Genomic DNA, 21,647 nt, shown 5'->3' with positions numbered 1-21,647 from the left:
GGCAGTGAACAGAAAGAATATTGCTTCACCTGGCGAGGTTGAGGGGATGACCTGTAGCTCCTGTGACTGCCATGGCCAAATTTGTTTGCTGAGAACTCAACCTCAATGAGGTCCTGTGATGAACTCAGTTCTCAAAGCACAGGCTTGTCACTGGCTTTATAAACTACATGAAGTTATTTGTAATGATTTTGTGGTGTGTCTGAAATGAAATCTTTTTTAAAAGGTCCACTTAAGGAATTTAAATGTAGAATCTTCTTCACCAGGTTGGAAATAGCTGCTTAGAGGAAAGACTGGGGTCCTGAAGACACTGGGGTGGGCACAGCCGATAATAAAATATGGCAGGTAGGAATTGTAGGTATGAGCAGGAGGTGAAAATGGTTTGCCTGAGGTAGGACTGATCATTCCTCCAGATGGTACCCTGCCAAGCAGCCCTGATCCACTGGGATCCCTCAGAAAGCAGGAGGAACCCTCTGCAGCTGCCTCCTTTTGCCATTATGGGCAGCCAGATTCTCAAAACCATTGGAAAAGGTGGAGCTGCTTTGTCCCTCTTTCCCAGCTGCACAGCATAGAAAGAGGAGGACACAGTCTCTGGTTAGATCAGCCACTCTTGCTCCTGGTAGCTGGGGAAAATGCCTGGAAAGTGGAGTTGATGTCTGCACAGCTCTGGAGGCAATGCCATGGAAGGATGAAAAGAGAGTTTATTCCCCTGGTCATGCAAATAAGGTGAGGTTGCTCTATTTTGATAGTTTGGATCTAATAAAAGCTGAGTAATTGATGTCCCCTGGTCCCTGTGCCCTCACAAAAACTATTTCTGCAGGTAAAGAGCAGGCACTTCATTCTCAGGTCAGGAAAGAAACCCAGCTTGGAGAAGGCAGTGGATGGAGTGATTTTATAATCCCCTGTGACACGGATGGGAGTATATGGGATTGTTCCTTCTCCTAACAGGGTCCCTTGTCCTGGGCCGAGCAGTGAATTGGGATTTACCAGTGCTAGCATGAAGGTGATCTCAGGAGAACTCTCACACTGCAGCTTCAGCCCAGTTGTGTGAGTCCTTGTGCTGGTCCTTAGAAGGACAGAGGGAACAGGAAGTAAATCCTTGACTTGTGTAAAGCCTGCCAGCTCCCTGGGGCTGTGAGGAGCAGGAAAAGGAACAACTATAGAGATTAAACCCCATCCCTGCCTCCCAGGGACGGCTCCCACAGCCACAGGGGTGCTGGGAGGGCTTGATACCCTTTCTGGGAGGACTTGCAGCGTATTTTATGGGCTGTGGTACAAGAGCAGCATGCCGTGGGTGTCCTTGGCTGTCACCAGCCATTGCAGAATGCTGTAAATCATCCGTATTTTACTTTATGAATTGTAAAAACTATCATACATTTCATAGGTATCTCAGGACAGGATAGTAAATTTCAAGGGTTTTTTTCCATGAATTTATAGCCAAGCCTCGAAAATAGCTTCTTATGGAGCTGGAAAAAAACCCACTGTAGATCTGAGGAGCAATAGATTGTCCTCTGTTTGGGCACACAACTCCCTCCGACATCAAGGGCAATGGGTGGCCCATGGGGTGATTATTTAGTGCAAAATGAAGGAGAATATGAATCCAGGTGTACTAAGAGAGGCTGGCTGTTGGAAGGGCCGTAAGTAAAAGTATTTTCCACTGGCATTTTGTTCTTGGCTCATTGTTTTCAGGAACATAGCAAATCACAGCTCCCATCTTCTCTCCCAGATAAACCATCTCTTGTTTTGGTGGTGGTTTCTTTTATGTGTTTCAGAACAATGGTGCATCACTGTCCATTTTCAAGGAGAATTTCTTGTTTGGCACATGCAAAGAAGAAATTTCTGAAGAAATCTTTGTGTGTTGAAGGGATTCTTTTAACCTGTTAAGGATAAGTACATAAATCTTGCTCAAAAATAGCTGCCAAATTCTTCTGGGCACATTTTCGGTGTGCACCAAAAGAACAAATAATGTCAGTGTGGAGAAGGGGAACTCTTCAGGTGGTGCCCAAGTTCATTCAGATATGTCTCACACCCCTGAGGATGAAATTTGGCCACAAGGGTGGAAGAAAGCAGTGAGATGTTACACTGTGAGCATGTCAGAGCACTGAAAATCTGTTTCTTGCCTTCCATTCACATTCAGATCCTACATAATTGATAAAATTCCTGGCTAGAGTTCCATGGAACTGTTATTTCTGTACAGGACCAGATGCACTGTTAACTGCTCATTGACATTAACATGTTCTCATCCCTGAAATGAAAATGAACCCTGTTTTTAGCCCTCTTCACATGATCTCTTTCAATCTCCTGTTCTTAGGTTTATCAAATTAAAATGCTTTTCTAGGAATCATCTGGTATTTCTGAGAGGTTGGGCAAATAGAAATATCTGCAAAGACTAAATAAAATTTTGCATTCTACCTCGTTGTAGAGAGGGGAGCAGAAGGATCAGGGAAAGCAAATGTTAGCCTTATTTCTTGTGGCAACTCAAATCATTTTTGTATGTGTTTTTTTCCCACCTTTTGTCTCTTGTAGGAGCCATGAGCTTTACATTTCATGCACAGTCATGGAATGTAATAGGATGATTTTCATGCAAGGACATAGTGTTGCCAGCTGAAAGTAGTTAGCAGTTTGTATTGCACATGTATCTCCTAATTTTCTTTCCTGTAATTACAGAGCATTCTGTGATGACATTGAATTAAAATATCTGCATTCCGTGAGTAGTCACTTACAAAAAGAAAGAAGTTATGTTGTGTGGTTTCAGGAGCCATCCAGATAGTCTGTAGATTTAAAGGACAAAGATCCCTAAACTGCTTCTTAGGTTTTAAAAACACCGCTGCACAGTGAAAATTCCTGAATTTGGAGGGGTGCTTCAAGATGAAAATACCATTTAAGAAAAATGTACATATCCATACATTTATAGTTTTAAAAGTCTATTGTATGGCCACTGCCTTCTGCTTATTAGATAACTGCATTTAGCAGGTGAAGGATGTAAGTCAATGAGTCAGTTAAAAATAAAACTAAGGATAGTTTTTGCTAAGAATATGAAAATTTTCAGGCCTTTTTAGATGGCTTATCTTCAAGTTGCATTTCATCTACCTGGCCAGTGGGTTTATTCAGCAGTGGAAACTCTGATGGCTTTTATCTTACGATCTTTTTGCAGCCTTGTCTTGTCTTGCACCTACAGACAGAGAAGGCACCACAGCGAGAGGTGAGCAGCTCGTTCTTTGTGAATGGAGGCTCTGTTCAGAGTTACAACTCAATTAAGGAGGATTAGTCTCTGAAAACAATGAGATCAGCAGATGTTAGTGGAGGAGAACCCAGAACCGCTTCCTCTGCCGAGGCTTCTAAAACCATGCTGTGCATTTCCAAGTGGCTTTCAGTTAAAAAATGAGGGAGGGCGGTGAGGAGGGAAGGAAGGATTCAGTGAAAAATACTTTCTTTTCCTTTAAAGTGCCCAAGCACTAACATAATTATAAAAGGAAACAATGAGATTCTTAATGTTCAGTGGCAACATAGAAAGAAAAATGAAGAAGAGAACAACAGCTTAGAGTCTTTAATCAGGGTCCCTTACAAAGTCCCAGAAAAAGAGACAAGAGGTCTGATGAGACACAGCTGCACTAATCATTGTATTAAAAAAAAACAACAAACAACAACATTCAGGAAAAAGGGGATATGTTAATGAAAGATTGATAATGCAAGACACAGTTGGCTGGAGAAGATTAATGCATTGGAACAGCCGCCACAACAAAGGGACCGTGCAGCCACATCCTGCCACGGGTTACACACGGCATCGCCCGGGCCCCCAGTCCCAGCAGGAACTGGTGTGTGGGCACTGGGACATGCCTGGAACTGGCCTGGCTGTGGGGACAGCACCGGCTGTGAGGCTCCTCCTGCTCCTGGGATGGAGCTTAGTGTCTGGGACGTGTCTTCCTGGAAAATCCAGTGTGCAGCAGGAAAGCACTTTTGATAGAAAAGGAATCCAAATCATTATATTCTTCGGAAACATTTTGACTGAAGCTACTCAACATAATTCTTTTCCTGGGGAATGCTCAACCAGCTTTACCCTGGACATGCTGCTTTGGGCAGTGTGTAATTCCCACCAAGCAGCAGAAATATTAAAGAAGTAAATCCATATTTCTCCTCACACAGAAGTTTTATGGGCTGTTTTAGAGGGCTTTTTTTCCTCCCTGGTGCCGAGCAGTGCAGGGAGATCTATGGCACGTCACATCACACCCAAGCTGAACTGTCCTGCGATTCTGTCACGCTGTAAAATCACTTGGATGTGTTCCCAGCTGGAAGCACAAGAGCTGCGATTGCGGCTCGGGGCGCCCCGAGGTTCTGGCTCCCCGTGCTCCTCGGGGCTGGCTCCGTGCCCAGGCCCTGGCAGGGGCTGTTCCTGGGCCATGGCCGAGGTCCTGCCCTGGGGAGGAGGATTCCTGGGGTGGTTCAGCAGTCTGAGCGGATGGATGGATGGCCCTGCGGTGTTTCCTTGTGGGGGCGTTGGGACCTTGTGCTTCCCTTCTGCCTCCTCATCCAACTCTTGCTTCAGGAGACCAGGGGGCAGGCTGGGACTTATCTGCAAACCTGGAACCTGACCAAAACAGTGCAAACTTTGACTTCTTTAAGTGATATATCAACACAGGCTGAACAACTACTTCCTTCTGCATTGCTGACTTTGCCTTATTTTTGCTCTAATTTACAGTTTAATTTGCCTTTGACACCCTCCTTTTCCAACAGCACATTTTTATTCACTGAATAGCCACTACCTTCTGGCAGCATTCCGCTGGATCCGTGAGTTAGTGTTGTTTCCTCTGTTGTTTCATCATTTGCAGGACACAAATCACAGGCAATTGCAAAGAGCTGGATCCTCTTTTAAGGAAAGCTCAGTCACTGAGTTCCTACCTGTCTAGTTTTCTAAATAAAACTGACTTTTGAAATTCCCATATGCTTCATGGGATATTTTCCATGTTCACCCAGAAACAGCTTAATGGAGAAAGGAGGAAGTTTAGGCACTGGATTGCTAACAACCATAACTGACCAAAGGCTTCCTGGCAAATATCAGGTGGTGACATTTGTTCCAAGCACACAGCAGGGGAAGATGTGATATTGGCACTGGGTGCATTTTTAACACTCTTCACATTTCTAGAGCAGTCAGAAGCTGTCTGGAGAATTTCTGGCAAACTTTCCTTGGAAATTCTCACGTGGAGCAGCACTTTCCTAACTGGCCATAATAACCCCCCTGATTAACTTCTCAGGGATACATAAAAGGAGTAATTCCAGAATATCTTGCAACCAGACTGGGAGGATTTTGCCTGGGGTTCATTAACCCTTCCTCACACTCTTTTAAAATTTACTGTCTAACCAGGAAACATTTAGAATTCTTTGTACCTCTTCCAATTCATTAATTGTAAATATAAAGTTATTTGTGATGCTCTCCTAAACAATGAATTTATTTTGCAAAATATGCTTTTAAATTCACTTTGACCTGGACACCAGGATGTTTAATTGTGTTGTCTGTGGAGTAATTTCTCTTAAAAGAAAAGTTTTAAATATTGTCATTCTAAGTATTAAGAACTCTGTGGGGATAAATTCCATTAATGCTGCTGTCAATTACCAATTTCCAACATTAAGAATTAATTTTAACTCAGCTTGTTTCTAACTCAGTAAAAGTCATTTCCAAACTTCAGTGATGGAGAGCATTGCTTCTGCCAAAAATGTCTTTGCTATCTCTGCTGTATTTGTGCCTGGAGACATGCATTGAAATTGCAGTCATCCCTGCAAAGTTGACTGCCCCAAAAAATGGTTTTAAAGGGTTTTTTTTTTGGAGCACACTCAAGGCATCGGCTCAAGTGGATTTTCTTAATTCCGTGCTTGCGTCTTTCCCTGCTCTGTGCTGTGCTGGCTCTGCTGTTTGCCTTTGTGCACTGTCTCACTGCTGTCTGTTGGAAAACAATAAAAGAATCAGGATGTTCCTGGAGCATCCTCTGAAGCTGGTTTGCATTACTGCACATGTGAAAATCTGTTTTTAGCTGAAGTGGCACTGGATGACTGCTATGGCTTCAGTGTTGTCACAGCAGGGACCTCTGGAGTGCTCTGGTCCAGCCTCCTGCTTGAAGGGGCCCTGCCACAGCCACTCTGTGAGGTCAAGCACAACTTTATCCAGCCTGCAGCTCTCAAACAGCCAGCCATGAATATTCATGGTAGCTGTTTGCCACGAACAACCTGTCGCAGTGCTGTTCATCCACATCCTTCAGGAGAGAGGATCTGGTGTTCATTACACAACTCGTTTCCAGAACGAGAAGGTTGCTCAGACTAACACCCAGGACTTTTGAGAAAAACTTTGGAAATTTCAGAATTTCAGGAAGCAAAGTACTTTGTTAGGTCTAAATTTCCTTCCTTAGGAGCTGAAGGTGTCATTCCTGAAGTCCTGACTATGAGCAGAGCACTGGAATTTTAGAAGTCAGAGCATAAATATTTGATCACCAAATGTTATGCGTGAGCATGTGTTTGTGGGGACACACGCTCACTGCATATATTGGTGTGCTGAGGCTGATCTGCAACATTTAGGATGTAATCAGAAACATATTACCAGGCTTGTACTTATACTGAGCTTTAACAAACAGAAATTAATGGAAACTTGATGGGAATTCTTTCAGGGAGATACAAAAATGTGAATCCAAATGAGTTTCTTTATGTGCACTGATTAATCTTTGGGAATGACAGGAATGTTCAAGGTCAGCCTGCTGGTGTAAGTTGTAGAAACACAAATTTGTTGATCCCCAGAAGTAACCTTAGAGTAGGGAGTTCAGGAGAACAGAAAGAGCTGGATTTATGGTGTGACAGTCGTGCTTCCAACAAACTCACCCAGGCCTGAAAGAAAAGCTCTTCATTCCCTGTTAATGAACGCAGCTACGTCTAATGGAGCCATGGTGGACAACAGTGGTGTTTAAAAAGCAATCAAATCAACTAATGCTTTCATTAGAATAATGATAACTGCATCAGAGGGACACAGTGCTCAGCACAACGCCTCCTGCTGTGCATAAACACCGCCACCACGGGAGATGTTTATTGCTTTAGACATGCTCCCTTTGATGTATTTATCAGTTAAATGTATTAGTTCTGCTTCGCAGCTGTGTGCAGAAATAGCACTGAGGAAGACCATATTTCACGTGTTCTATATATAGCATCATAACCTCTGAGCACCAGGATCAATAAATAACATTAAGTCAAAAGAGTTGAGTACGTTTAGAGCCAACAGTGTGGATGTTGACAACTCATGGCAGCGCTGAAACTCCAGCTGCCTTCATGGGGCACTTTTGTCTCAGCTAAAAGGAACACAAATTCCAACAACATCTCATTATGCAAAGGAGTTTTTTCTTAGAGGAAATATTTCCTATCATTAGGATGGAATTCATTAGGTCATGTCCTTAGACAGAAGAAGGATAAGCCCCACTTTGTGCATGCTGTTGTTGTGTGTGTACTTATTTTGCCTAAAAGTTACTCCTTCCTCTCCCTGGGTTTTGATCCTGTGATTTAGATAATTATGTGGTGAATTATTGTGCATTAGGTACAGCTGAGATCAGTTGTGTTGGAGGCTCTTAGTACATAGTGTTCATTTCTCTGCCTCCATAATTGCAGATGTTGATGGCTGAATTTATTTCAGCTACTGAGAGAAAAGACTCTTTCTTTCTGAAAAGAGCCATGTTTGTTTACAAAGAATAATTTAAGTAGTATTCCAGCCCACAGACCAGCTAACTTGAAACTCCCCTGTTCCGTGGCTGATGCTCCTGCCTTTTCCTGGTGCTGTGCAATTTAGATGTGGACCATGGGAGGCCAACTGCTGAATTATCATCATGCCTGACACCAAGTGCTGGGTTTCTGCATCTCTTTTGGGCTTTTTTTCCTTTGATTGCAGAAGAGTGGAAGGATAGAGAGTGATAATTATGTGTGTGTGTGTGTAATTTTGTGTTAATGCATATGGACACAAGCAGATAGATCCAAAGAGCCTTGTTTAGCTTAACGTTTGTTAATACAGGATAGTAATAAAAGTTAAAGTTTTGTTGCATGTTGTGAGTAGAATGAACAAATATGTTATGAAAGTACTTAGTTAATAATTTCATTTGTTTTCTTGCAAACTAAAATGCACATTTTGGTTCGTTGGGTTTTCCCACCCAACAGCTGCAGGTGTTGGAGTTCATGGATGCTGGAACTTGGCTTTCCAGAGCAACCAAACACAAATTGCTGTGGAATACAACCATGAACTCATCTCCAGCAGTGGAGATTTCTCCATGTGCTCTCTCTCATTGAAATAAACACTAGACCTGGACCTTGCTGCTGTGGATCCCTAGCAACACGAAATCTCCAGTGACCTCCAGCTCTCTGTGCCTTTGTGCCCACCACGGAAGGAATATTTGAAACATCTCTGTCTGTCAAGCAGAGTTTACTCAGGAAGACACCTCAGTGCTCTTGGTGGTGCTGTGACAGCACCAGTTAATAAGAAATGAACCATCTGCATTATTGAAAAATATTTGTAAGTGCTGAAATGTTGCCTCCTCTAAAGTGCATTCCTGATGCCAGGGTTTGGGGATGTGGATAACTCGACACTGCTCGTCATTCCTGATGTGCAGTGTGTCGTCATTCCAGCCAAGCAAACAAATGCTCATCTAGGAGAGAAATATACGGGATATAAGACACAGATTGCACAAGATGTGAGAAGTTCCTTCATCACACCCTTTCCAAATAGACTTTTTTTTCTGTTTGAACTTTTAGTTTAATTTTCTAAATGTGTTAATCTCTAAGTAATTACTAGTTAATACAGATAATTGATTGAGTGTGGCTTTTAAAATATTATATTGTTGATCTTTTATTTATAACTAATCAGCGACTTAATTATTTATTGGTTACATTTCATGTCACATTTAATAGGGTGATGTCTGAGCGTAGGAGACTTCCCTTAATTACACAGGAAATCTTCTTTAAAGGCAAGTAGCTTGATCAGTCTACTTCTTGTAAGCTATTATTCCAGTCATACATTAAACAAAAAGAATCCAGGAGACAAACTGTCTTCTGAAATCTCTGTGATTTTTATAAGGTCAGGAAAATGGAGCTCTCAGTTATTTGCCTGTCATTTTCCTAAGCCAACAAGTGTGATTGTTTGTATACAAATATTCCCTATTTGCACATTGATTTGGGCTTCCTTCATGCCAAAATACACAATGTTACATGCATATCAACTGCTAATTTCCATCATGTCTGTCACCAATAAAGCTGGGTTTATATGAAGACATCCTCCCGATTTTCCTGTTGCTGCTCAGTAGTGCTGATTTTACTATTTTTTAAAAAAAACCTCCCTCCAATGAAAATACAGACTTTGGAAAACTGGAAAACTCAGGAGTTAAATACAAATTTCCAGTTTACTTGGACATCAAAAAACCCCCCAAAAAACCAAAAAAACCCCAAAATTGAAAACTTTGGATTCCTCAAGAAATCCAGTTTTCCTTTGAACTGAGGAACCTCGTGGGTTGTTTTGTTGGTTTTTTTTCCCTTGCTGGCTTCATTCCACAGCACACCTGTACTTCTGCGTTGCTCCCAAACTGCTGTAATTTTGTTTAGGTGAATGTAATGGAATGCCTGCATTAGATCCGTTCTGCGTGCTACTGTAAGGGTGGCTGGATTTCATCTGCTGGGAGAGAAGCCTGGTTTGCTTTTTCCATTCAGCTCATCTGCTTTTCCAGGCATCTGATCTCGTGTCCTTCAGTACAAGGCCGTTAAGTGAAACCCTGGACAAATACCAGGCTCCCTCTCCAGAGATGGTGGCTTTAACATTTCATGAGCTTCCAGAGGCAAAAGCCAGGTGTAAAAAGGGGAGGTTTTCACAGGAGACACTGCCCTATTCCTTCAGGGATGTTCTCCTGTGTGAGGAACACAGGGCTGGCCTCCTGGCCATGGAGCGAGAGCCACTGGTGGGACACCGGGATGGGCACCACAGGAGTGACCATGGAGAGATCAGTGGGGTCACGGCACTCCCAAAAGGGGAAGTTTCTTGGGAAACCCTGGCACGAGCACAGTGATGGATCCATCACAACTGCAGGAGTTACCAGAGAGCTCCCAAATCTGAGACAGGAGCCTGGCTGAGGGCTCGTGGCGATTCCAGAGGTTACGGGAGAGGCCTCAGGAAAGCAGCCACAGCTCTGTGAGCGTGGCAGGGAAGAGGGGCTTGCTGGGACAGGCCATTTCTGGCCTTCCTGAAGGACAGTGCCTGGGGGATTACAGGGGAGAGAGGAAAAAATTGAAACTTGGAGTAAGTACATTAGAAAACAGATCTAGATGGAGCTTTCTGTTTCAAAAGCTTGATGTTGGAGGGTCAGGAGCTGTGCATATCTCCCAGTTAACTGGAAAAAGCAGCCTGTTCCCATGTTTTAATTGGAAAGTGGCCCTAGCTTTGAATTCACATCACTCCTGGAAGTAAGATCTGATCCAGATTAGTATCAGAGTGTGCTAAAGCTGCCTAAGAGCTCAAATCTCATTTAGAGATTGCCTTCATGTTCTCCCAAAAATGTCATATCACTCAATTGTTATGTTTTTTTCCCAGGTGCTGGAGACTATAAAACACACTAGATGTCTTTTCAGTAATGTGAAAAGTGATTTTTTTTTTCCTCAAGATTATACTGCACAGGGAAAACATTGGAGTTGAAAAGAATTTTTAGCAGCAGTACATGAGTCTGCCACAAATAGGACGAAGGAAAATAAAACAAAATGGATTTATAAACCGTAAAAGCACTGTCAGGTTTTCAAAATGCTGTTACTTGCTGTGGGGTTTAAAGCTGTACATGGCTTTTTCTGAGTTCTTCTTGGTCCTGGTGCTCTGTGTTCCTGACAGTGTCCTAAAAAGCAGGGAGGGCTGGTGATCTGCCCCACACCCCTGTGCTGCTCCTTGGGGATAAACTGGAGTGACTCCCCACAGGTTTGTGTGGAGGAACTCAGCTTGTCTTGGCTGTGAAAGAGAGCAGCAATATCCAGCCCCAGCTGAGGGTGTGGAAGGTGCTGCTGTTGCACGGACAAGATGGAAAAAGCTGGCCAAATGCATTTCCTGTGGGCAGGTTTCCTGAGCTGCCCAGCTCTGGAGGGTGTAAGGGGTGAACAAACCCAGCACCTGAGCTGCAAGCTTCCGTTGTTAATAATAACAACAATAATAACAACAATAATAGTAATAATAGTAATAGTAGTAGTAGTAGTAGTAGTAGTAGTAGTAGTAGTAGTAGTAAAGCAGGTGGTGGGAGGTTGGTAAGAACACAAAACCTCTCTGCTCAGTGGATTTGCCTTTTTGCCATGGTTGCTTCTGCCATGGAGCAGGACGAGGAGAGCTGTGCTCAGCAGGAATTGCTGTGCCCTGTCAGCAGAAGGGTCTGTGATGGGAGCATGCTCTGGAGCTTCCCTGAGCTCCCCAGGGGCAGGGGGAGCAGGGCTGGCTGGAGCCAGCAGTGTTGGCAGCTCTAGGTCACCCACCAGCTGTGCCTGGGAAGGGGTGGGAGCAGGACAGATCAGTCTCTGCCTCTCTGAAGTACAGGTTGAGTGGGTATAGTTCTGGTTTTAGAGCTGAAACTTTAAGGACACCCTTCTAATTGTAGTGTGACAGCCTCTCTCACAGGGTGGGGATGCAGCACTGGCCCTGGGTGTGCCACAGTCCCCCTGGGGTGTCACAGCCCCCTGGACCAGCCCTTGGCCAAGCTACCCAAGCCCTGCTGTGTTCCCTGGCTAATCCACCCCGGGAGCAGCACATGGAGCTGTTTGAAGGCTTCTAAAATATCTGGATTTGTGTCTTTTCTCAAGTAGAGCTGCCCTCTCTGTCTCTCCCCGGCCAGCCCTTCAGAGGTGAGGAGAGACAGCCCTGCCCCTGCCCGGCTGTCCCTGCCCTCGCAGCTCAGATGCCCTCTGGCTTTATTCATCCCTTGCCTGTGTGTAAAGCCCTTCAAGAGGAGAGAGGCTCCTCTGTGAGCAGATCTGAAACGGCCAGAGCTCTCTGGAGAAGCTGCTTCAGAGGCTTTCTCTTTCCCGTCCCTTCAGCCAGCAACTTTCTTCTCCGCATTTTGCAGCATGACCTCTGCTTTCCCTGCAGAGTTTTGTCTCAGTTCATAGTGCTGGTGACACGTGAAGCTCTCAGCAACGTTTGGAAATTAAGAGCAATCCTGAATTGCAACATTTCCTACCTTTCAGTCCCCTAAGGCTGCAGGGAGCCGCATTGCTCATTGCCTCAGCTGTGTGCAAGTGGTAGAATTCAAGTTGCTGATCAAAGGCAATCGTTAAGGACAATGATGGATTAAGACTGGTTTAATAAATAACATTATGTTGTCCTCTTTAGCAGACCAACCAAGTCATCACATTAATCTTTGGAGGCTGGAGGGGGGAAGCACCATTCATTAGAAGTGCGCTTCTGGTGGGGATTCTTGTGGTTTTTCTTGGGTATCTTTTGTTTGTTTGTTTGTTTGCCTGTTTTGTTGATTTTTTTGGGTTGTTTTGGCTGGGTTTTCTTATAAATTTGAGCAGGAAACCGTGTGCTTTTAAACCAGGTTAGCACCATCACTTATTCCACAGAGCAGATGTACTGGTTTGCAGTAAGTGAAATGTTTCTGAGCTTATAAAATGTCCTGTCTCCTGAAAAACCCTCTTGCTGCTTCCCAGCTTGTCAGCAAGGGCTGTGTCAAATCTGTTGGGGTTCAATGTGTGCTTGCAGAAAGTGCTTTTCTATTTGAATTTCAGCAGGTATCTGGAATTCACCCTTTCTGGACTGGTGTTTTATTAGTGCTGGTGTGGCCCCAGCCCTTGTGTGTCCTTGGGCTGGGGTTGTGTGCGACCATGTTGTGCTTTACCCGGGGTAAATTCTCCTGAGCCACTCCATAACCACTCAGGAGGCTAATCACCCCCTCATTAGCCTCAAAGAGAACCACAGATCACTTTTTTTCTCCTTGCTCTGGCTAGAGATTTAGTTTTGGCTTAAAGGGAATGGAGCCGATGTTAATGAGAATACATTGTCTCGATTTGCATATTAGATGAGATAAATATTGAGTTAATTTATACCTACGATGGTTTTTATTGCAGTCTACATGTTCCACAGTTCTATTCAATATATTTTACACACTGACTGTGTGTAGCTTAGAGGAATAATGTGAAAATATATTATTTTGATGGTGAAAACAAAAGGGGGACTGGTTCTGTTAGTTAGATGGGGTTTGAAAATGTTAATAAGTTAAAAGACTTTATACTCCTACCCTCCTACTCTGTGAACACATGAGTAGCTGTGAGTAAGGGCTTACACCCAGTGTGCAAGCTGGGAGTGCAGAACCTTCCTCCCAACAGCATCCCTGGCAGCTGGGGAGGTTCCTTCTCCCCTCAGCTCCCACCAAGTATAAGGAAATTCAGAGATTTTCTGGTGGCCTGTGCTCCTCCTTTTGCCTGGGAGGGATTGCAGGAGCAAAATGTGGCCTTGGAAATAAACCCACAAAACCTTAAATAGTTGGAAGTATTTCTTGGAAGATAAATCAGAAGGATGTTCAACATCTGAACCACCAGAACTGGGCTTTGTGGGTTGCACAGGGTGACTCATGAGGGTAGAACATGTTGTACTAAAAACATCCGTTCGGGAAGACAAAGTGCTCGTGTAGAGCCACTTAATTTATTTCAAATAATGCAGATGTAGATGGTTTGAAAGAACCCAAAGAGTTTGCAAAAAGGAACAAAAGGTGCTCTGGGTGTTTTAGAATTTCTGCTTCCTCTGTCTTCCCTCTCCAGCTGTATTTCCTCATTATAGATGTGAGAGGAATCTGCAAATCCCACTGACATTAATTCCATTCTCTGATTACCTTCTGATTATAGCCTTTTTCTTTTGGAGAAGGGGAATGTGGGTTTTTTGTGGAGCCCAGAGGATTTCAATCAAACTTTGTATCACAAGGCACTACCTGTGTGCCCATATTGTGTATTGAACATATCGTGAAACAACATTTTAATAAATAGCTGAAATGTTTAGCTGGTTTGCAAAATGCTGGGCATTTTGTTACACTCTTTGCACTCTTACCTGTCCACTGTGGTAAAAGTTTGAAAGGCCAAGCCTGTCATTATTAAAAATGTTGTGTTCTGAAGACCAGCAGCACTGGGCATTCTTTCATACATTTTATAGTAGCAGTTCAGTCTGCTGTGGGAAACGGCCTTAGTGGCAATTTGGGATTAGAATTGTGAAAAATACATTTATCTCTTCAGATCATCCTCATTGCATTTCCTCTGTTTGGTTATTGGTGCCCAAATCTGAGCTCAGAGTCACCAAGGCTGGCAGACCTTCAAGATCCCCCAGTCCAACCATCAGCCCAGCAGGGCCATGGTCACCCCTAAAGCGTGTCCCCATGGCCACATCCAGACCCCTCTTGGACACTGCCAGAGATGGTGACTCCAGCACCTCCCTGGGCAGCTTATCTTCATGGAGTTCACAGAATATTCCGAGTTGGGAGGGTCCCGCAAGGATCATCGAGTCCAGCTCTAGGGAGTGGCACAGCGAGGGATCAAAACCACAACCCTGGCCTTGTCAGCACCAGCTGAGCTCATCCCAGGGCCTGAGCATTCCTTCAGGGAGAAAACAGATGAGACCTGGCAGTGCTGGGCAAGGGCAGCACTGGGATTGCTGCTCCTGCTTTTTGTGTCACTTCTTGTCATGAGCCCCTGGGAGTTGCTCTAGCCCTGCATCCTCTGCTGAACCTCAACTCACTCTGTATTTATGCATTAACTGGTGCCAGAGTGCAGCATTTTGAGCTTCTCCTGAATTGTGTTACATTTTCTGGCTGTTTCTCCCGTTTTTAGGATATTTATGTGTGAGCCTGGCTGCACAGGGCCCCTCACCTGCTCTCCTGACCAGGTGTGCAAATGCAAACTGAATTAATGTTCTCAGCTGTCCTGAGGGCTGCTTGTCCACCTGGGAACAGCATCTCTAGGAAAACTCAAACTGGAAGAGATTTACACACTCTGAGAACCTTGTTCTGAACCAAGGGAACATTTTACTGCTCAGGTAGAGGTTGTGTCTCATCACCAAGCTGATGTTGGTGGCACCTCTGTGTCACTGAGGGGTACTTCTTGGGGATTTTGGGACTGGATGCACCAGAAAAGTAATGGAATATTTTCTGTGTTCATCTCCAGTTAGTATAACTACAATAAGCTGTGCTGTAGCTATGCATTATGATACTCCCTCTGTGAAATCGAGAAATTGTACAAAACTAGTTTGAAAAGCATTGTTTCTTTAGCAAGAAGCTCTCAAGAAGACAACCTGTCTCTTCTGAAACATCAACCTGACACAAAAAGTGCTTCCTCATCTTAAAGCTGATGAGACAGTGCTGGGCAAAGGATATTTTTAATATTTGCCATTATTTAATTTTCTCTACTGGAAATTTTTCTACATTTTCTTTACATAAAAAACTGTGGAGAAATACGACAAAACCTTCATCAAAGGTGAAAGTTTAACTTTGAAATTAATGGAACATTAGGCTTGGTGCTCTTTTCCCCCCATCTTCCACTGAAAAAGTACCTGCCATTCTTTCAGAATTGCCACTGGAACAAAACAATCAGTTATTCATAAACACTGACTGAACTAAGATTTAGGAGAGGTGATTTGGAACTTACAGAACTGACAGACATTGCAAAAAATATTTAACCTATTTCCAATTCAGCTGAAGGATAAGATGCCACCACATCACCTCAGAGACCCCTCTGTCCTTGGTGCTCTCACAAGGGCTCATTTTCCAGCTCCATGGGAATGCTGAAGCAGTTTGTGTGTCCTCCCAGCCTTTGCAAGACAAGGAGGAGATGATGTTTTGTACTTTCTCCTTTTACTACCACACGAGCAGATAAAAATTAACCTGTCTGAACTCTGTAATGGCAGAAGCTGTCATTGTATGCTTGTGCAAAGAATAATTTAAGAGGATGCTTATGGAGCCTTTACAGAAAGGGAAAAATATTTCCAAGTCTCAGCAAAATCTTTAAAAACAAATACATCTGCATTTGGGATGATTCAGAGGATAGCACAGGAAATAAATCAGGTGTAAAGGCTATAACAAGCATCATAAAAGATTCAGAAAGGTATTGAATTGGTCTGGATGAAAAGAAAACAAACATAAATCACCGGGCTTCAATTAATGTTGTGTCAGGTTTGTTTCTGGGTTGTTTTTTTCCTGGTTAATAATGTTCCCTGAAAAGAGCATCCAGTTAAAAGGGGACAGGGGGATTTTTGGCGGCTCCACCGCAGATGTCGCAGATGTCACGGGCTGTCAGGGACAGCTGAGAGCGATGACACAGGGCCTGGTAATGTCTTTATGCTGCTCTTATGGAGCTCCCTGTTCCCTAATGCACTTTCTCTTCTCGAGCACAACTGGCCCACGCTTTAAAGTCCTCCTTGCAACCCTCCACTTATGCTGCAGCTTAGTCCAGCAAGTGGGGATTTAGTCTGAAAAATGTGTACATTGCTAGAGTTGTGTATGTGTTACCATCAGATCTTTAGGAGCAGTTCAGATGTGTTTTTAATTTTTAAATCAAACAAAGTGCAAATATCACTGGCCAGATTGTTGCCCTGCTGTTGATTCTTTTTGCACCAAATGGAAAAACAATAATTTGACTTTTATGCTTTTGAACTTTGTAATTATCAGTGAAAACACTTAGCTGTGATTTGGCAGAAGTCTCCTAAAATCTACTTGGATTTTAACTGGAAACAATTGATAAAAAGATTTTTTTTGATTACTTATTCCAGACTGAATTTCCACAAAGAATGTTACCTCTTTATAACTTTGAGTGATGTGTTGCTTTAAGAGAATGATGTATGCCAATGTCTTCCTCAAAAATAATAATAAAAAAGGAACAGCCTTTCAATTTGATAAAACCTGATTGTAAAATTAAAAGCTATTGAATACAAAAAGAATAGCAAGAGAATCAGAGTGGTGGCAGGTTATAAAGTGAAATGGTCATTAAGTAAGACTCCTTGTAAAGGATTTTATTAAATTTTAAAGGAATTAAATGATCATATATTAATTATCTCCATAAATTGAAAATATGAGCTAAGAGCACGGAAAATGGCAGTGGACTAGTGATTGCCTTTGCTTTCTGTCTCTAACAAAGCAAAGATTAGAAAAATTTCTGTAGTTTTTCACTTAAAATTTAATTCCTAGAAGATTAAAGAAAGTTGCAGTGATGCGGAGCTGCCTAATTTTGTGTGATTTTCTGTGAGCAGCCTGGCTTGGCTGGGTGCAGAGCAACAAATCCAACCACTGCACAGGCAGGGCCAGAACAGCTCCCTTTGTTTATTGCCTGTTCCTTGTGAAGGTTAATAATTGCAATGTTTACACTGAAATTTTAATTAAGATGTCTTTGATTCCCTAGATTTCTGTTCAGCTAAGATTCAATGTCTTTGTGCCTCCTGAACCGTGCCCGCCACAGAAATAGTTCTTAGGCTTTGTCGCTGCTCTCTCGAAACTTAATATTTCCACTTTTGTTTCTTTATAAATATCTGAGTGCCTGAGGCAGCAGATGAGGAAAAGCTGGCACAGTAATCTCCCTCAAAGTTCTCTCATGGCTGTGTCTTTTTCACATTTTCAAAATTCAGAGATGAAAAGACCCCTCTCAGCCAGGAGAATAAAAAGCTGTCCTTCTTTATTAACCTCTTGCATGAAGAAATAACATTCCAGGGAACGCAAGCAAACAAATATGAACATCTCTCTCTCAGCCCAATGCTTTAACAGAGGAGAGAAGAGCAGGAACAGCCCTTTGGTTCTGGACAGGTGCTCACAAGACATATCTTTATCAGTGCAAGGAACTGGATCTTGAAATGCATTTTGCTTTGGCAAGAGACAGGGACAGAAAAAAGGCAAAAGAAAACAAATTGAGTGTTTTCCTGGGGTTTGAGGGAGGAGGATGATGCATAATACAGCACTTGGACAGGAGAGTGAAAGGTTTAGTTCAATGTATATAAGATATGGTTATCACTAGATATTATGCAAAAGCAGAAAGTGGAGAAATAACATTTTATATTAAAATGGAGGGAGGGATTAGCTGGCCAGGTGTTGGTAAAGAACAAACCCGGAAGGAAATGGAGGGGAAGACAGTGGTGTACAAAACAATGAAGAGCAGCTCAGAGTAGATAAATCTGATCTCTAGGGTGAGGCTGAAAGTTTCTGGATGTGAACTTTTGGTGTGCCTGTGTCTGAGGAGGTAATTTGGCTGCACCAGGGGAAAAAGTTCCTTAAGCTGATCAAATCTAAATGGTGAATTCAGAGGCAGCTGAGAGCATGAGACGGAGAGCTCTGGATGAAGGGAGAGTGACACAGAGTTCTTGAAATAAAGGGCTTGGGGTTACAGAAGTCCCTTCTTCAGCGGTGTGAAACCAAGGTGGGAACACAGCAGAGAACTTTTCTGATGATAAAGTTGAAATCAGCAGCAGGGAGGAGAATGGGAGAATTGTGTAGGAGGAAGGAGTTGTCTGGGGAGCAAAAGAGCTGCTGGGATCACATTAAAGATGTGAAGTGCAGGGCTGTGCTGTGTGGTGTAACAGAAGAATTCCTGCCCTGCGTGGGAGGGCTGTGGGGCAGTGAGGAGATGAAGCAGCCGGGTGTGTTTGTGGGGCACAGGGTGGCTGTGGCTGGGAGAAAGGAATGTCAAATCCTCCCTTGTGCAGGGTAGGGGTGACCAGGAGAGAGGATTGGTACTCTTGGAAAAGGCATTGATGAGATGCCACTTGGAGTGATCCATAAAATATCGTGTTTCATATTCAGAAAGTGCATTGATCCGAGGAAAGCAATGCTATTTTAAAGAGGAAACGTGACCTAAGCAATCCTTTAGCTTAGACAAAGGATCGCTCTGCAGCACACATGAGAGCCAGCTGTGATTTCAGCTGAATGGATCTTGGAGGAAAAGTCAGGCCCAGGAGGTTCCTGGGTGGGGCTGGATTCCTGCTGGAGCCCTGCAGGAGAGGGATTGGGCTGGTGAAGGTGGCCTGTGACACCAGAGCCTGGGGTGGATGCTTTACACCTGCTGAAATCAAAATAAAGGGGGGGGGGGCAAATAAAACAATACTAAATCTTACAGTCACACCAGGCATTGGAGGGAAAGGAGGACTATTTCCTTTTTCCAGGCAAATATATTGTGTCTGGTTACAGCAATCTTGGCAAATTCATGGGCAGGGAAGTTCACAAATTCCACTGTGGTCATGCGTGGGACCAAAACTGAAAGGCTTCCAGTGCTGTTCCTTTCTCCAGAACTTCTGCCCCCACAAAAGATCAAAGCTATCTGAGCTATTTGACAACTAACTCTGAATTTAAATGGGTTCTCTGCTTTTTGTTGTCTTGTTATTTTTCTTTTCTTCTAATGGAGGAGTTGGTATTTTTAAAAGATTTTGTGTTCCTTAATTGTCACTGAATTTGTCATGCTGCCAGTGGCAACCAGAGAAAAAATGTTTGGATGAAGGAAATACAGTGAAAAGTGTAAGTGTGCATATTGAAGGCAGTTAAATAAGAGTTCTGCCTAAAAAGAAAATATGCCCTTTGTTTGCCAGGCTTACTAAGTTCTATGAGCTTTACCTAGATTTTAAAATCATTATTATTATTGTTGTCATTGTTACTATTATTATGGTAAACAATTCCAGCGTCCTGTACTGAAACTTCAATTTCCTTGCCATAAGTTCTGGTTATAAAACACACTCCTTTTCATGTGCTCCCCAGTGTCTTGTGCCATGGCTTTCCTAATGCAGCAGAGTGGGAGAGCAGCCTGGGGATTTACTCATCGTGTTTAATGTCAGGAGAAGCATTTCCTTTAGGTCTCCTGTCACTGGCAGCAACAAAGCAGCCAGGAAGGAGCTCTGTAGCTGCTCTCCTCCCTGCGACATCTGCAGCAGACAAAATTCGAAAGCCCTCAATTCCCAGGCATGAATGAGCTATAAAAACAATGTGTCAGAAATGAAAATTGTTCCATCATAATTTTTCACAGTTCTTTTTGACAAAAGCCAAACAAGTCTCATGAATACACATTTTCTATAACCTTATACATTATGTATCAGGCCATAGTGGCAGTGTTGGGAATTACTTGTCCCTGGTAAGGGCCTTTGAAAGTGCTCAGTTGGTAAATAAACCAAGCCCTAGGAGTAGTAGGTACTTTTTTTTACATATTATATTATCTGTGAGTAAGGGCAGACATGCACCCCAGCACTTTATCTTCTGATAAATCTTCAGATCCAACAATATCTGAGGGCTTCAGGTCTTCTACCATGAGCTATAATTTCACCCTACCCCAAATTATTCTGAGAAGTCAGAAACTCCCAGCAGAGACTGTGCCACCAAACGGTGCCAGAAATGTGATAAGAGCGAGTGCTAAGCTGTGCTAAATGTGGTGAGTTGTTCCTCGTGTTCCATGGAGTTTTCAGATGGCAGGGGGCCAAACCTGCATTTGCAGTATTTTACTGCCCTATTGCTGGGCCAGAGCTACCCAGGCTCTGAGTGTGAGCTTTGCAAACCTCTGCGTTCATCAGCACTGCATTGGCATGTGTTGGAAAGAATTCCTATTAATCTTTTGTGCAAAAGCTGGGTTCTGTCTGTAAACACCAACAGAGATACCGAGGGGGTGATGGATTTCCAGGAGCAGGAAATGGGCAAGGGCAGAGTGTGGCTCCAAGATGTTGCAGTGCTGTGCTTCCCATCAAGAGGGCATAAAATTCCAGGGTAAGGATCAATTAGGGGCGTTGCAGGAAATTCCTCGTTAGTCAATGAAGATTTATGGTGTTTGCCTCAGCAATAATTTACGGATTGGTGCTGCCTGACTAATGCAGACACGAGGCAGCTGAGGGCTCCAGTTAATTGAAATGATAAGGCAGTTTGCAACTGCTTTTAGGTGTCACTGATAATTTACTCATGTGATTATGATTTAACTTTTCCCTGGCTGTTCCTCCCCCAGTGGGAACTCTGAACATTACAGAAGTGAGAGGATAAATTAGCTGCAGACAAACAACATATGTTTGTATCTGCTCTGCAGCCAGACAAGTATTTTTAGTGAAACCCTATCCAACTTGTTGATCCCTGTTTGGCTGAGGAAAATGCTTAAGCCCCTTAAATCAGGAGCTCCTTTTGCCTGTGCAGCTGTTGGATATGAACTGTAATGGGGCTGTAAAGTGTCTGGGAGTCCCAAGATGCTTCCATAACTGCTAAAAGTGGTTCATGAAATACACGTGCAATGCTTCAAACATGGGGAAAGCCTTGCTCAGATGAGTATGGACAGAGCTGCTCTGCCTGAGGAGCAGTGCCCAAAGCAGAGCAGTGGTAAACAGATTTTGGCCCCAAGTAACTGCAGCCATTTCCCAAAGAGTGAACTGAGCTCTCACAGCAAGTGCTGCCAGATTTAAATATGATCACAATGCTTTATTTTTTTTCCTTCACATTTATATAGCTTTAAATCAGAAATGTAACCTGTGCACTAAAGAAAATCAGAGCCAAGATGAATGTCCACCTTTGTTGCTTCTGAGACAGCACTGCAGCTTTCCAGAGAGCTGCTCTGTTGGCTGTGCAGAGGGAGAGCTGTCAAAAGCATCCAGGAAAACTCACGGGATGACTCCTTAACTTGTTGTGGTAGGGGAGGCTGCAGAGATTTAACTGAGG

The sequence above is a fragment of the Corvus cornix genome, chromosome 11 (assembly GCF_000738735.6).
Source record: "Corvus cornix cornix isolate S_Up_H32 chromosome 11, ASM73873v5, whole genome shotgun sequence".
Lineage (NCBI taxonomy): Eukaryota > Metazoa > Chordata > Aves > Passeriformes > Corvidae > Corvus > Corvus cornix.
This window is presented reverse-complemented; position numbering follows the sequence as displayed.